This window comes from Crocuta crocuta, unplaced genomic scaffold (genome assembly GCF_008692635.1).
Source record: "Crocuta crocuta isolate KB4526 unplaced genomic scaffold, BGI_CrCroc_1.0 scaffold385, whole genome shotgun sequence".
Lineage (NCBI taxonomy): Eukaryota > Metazoa > Chordata > Mammalia > Carnivora > Hyaenidae > Crocuta > Crocuta crocuta.
In genome coordinates this window covers 454,094-455,005 of record NW_027533270.1, presented here as the reverse complement: position 1 = coordinate 455,005, position 912 = coordinate 454,094, and the positions used below count along the sequence as shown (strand labels likewise).

The 912-nt window shown below is 43.6% G+C and overlaps 1 pseudogene; it reads right to left on the bottom strand.

Annotated features, from left to right (window-relative positions):
• Window positions 1-436: 436 nt before the first annotated feature.
• Window positions 437-703, bottom strand: LOC144218025 (ATP synthase F(0) complex subunit f, mitochondrial pseudogene; annotated as a pseudogene).
• Between the last annotated feature and the right edge of the window lie 209 nt (window positions 704-912).

Below are 912 nucleotides of genomic sequence, written 5' to 3'. Positions count from 1 at the left end.
CTTCCTACTGAGAAAGCCTCAGAGCTCTGTCTGTGGGGACAGGATCTGTGACCTGTTAGCTCTGAGCCAGCCTCTGCACATTTAAGTTGAAAAATTCTTGAAAAGCTTTGTTTCCCTAGCTTTTGTCAAACACTTTCGGTGGCCGTGTGCCTCCATTGTAGGCTAGTGCTTGTCTTCGCTACATCGATAGAAATGTAGTGTATCTGCATCTAATACCGTATCTACGGCGTCGTGGCCACTGGATGCTACACATTTACAATAACAATAGCAACAGCAACAACACAACACTGATACCTGATGATGATGATGATGATGATGATGATTTTTGCCAGTCATCTTTGATTGGATGTTAACTCTCAGGATATGAAAGGATTCAAAGGTGCCAGGCAGAGGTCATGGTCAGGAATGTGGAATGTGCCTTCACACTGGGCCATCATCAGTGGTACTTGCGTAGCGGCTCATGTGTGAGTTCCTTTTAACAACACAGTAGTTGAAAAGTACATAAGCTGCCAGCACATTCGAAATCCCAGCGACACCCCCTTTCTTCACAATTGACATACTTGTTGTAATATCGATAGTAACCTCTTTGAAACGTTCTGGCAATGCCTTTAGGGGTGAAATCCCACACCACTATCCAGCTTGGCACCTGTCCTAGTTTGACGTCCATGAGCTTCATGTCCTTCGCTGGTACAGATGACGCCATCGTGGAATCCTGGGTGCCTGATATTGATACCTGACAATTATTGAGTTGTTACGTGCCAGTCAGTTATTGACTATGTCTCAGTCACTGTTCTAAATGATATATATTAGCTCATTTAATTCTCAAAACAAGAGTCTACATCTTTCTTCATTCCTTTTTAAGAACAAAGAAAACCTTCTCAGAAGCCTCCGACAGATTTCCCCTGACGTCTC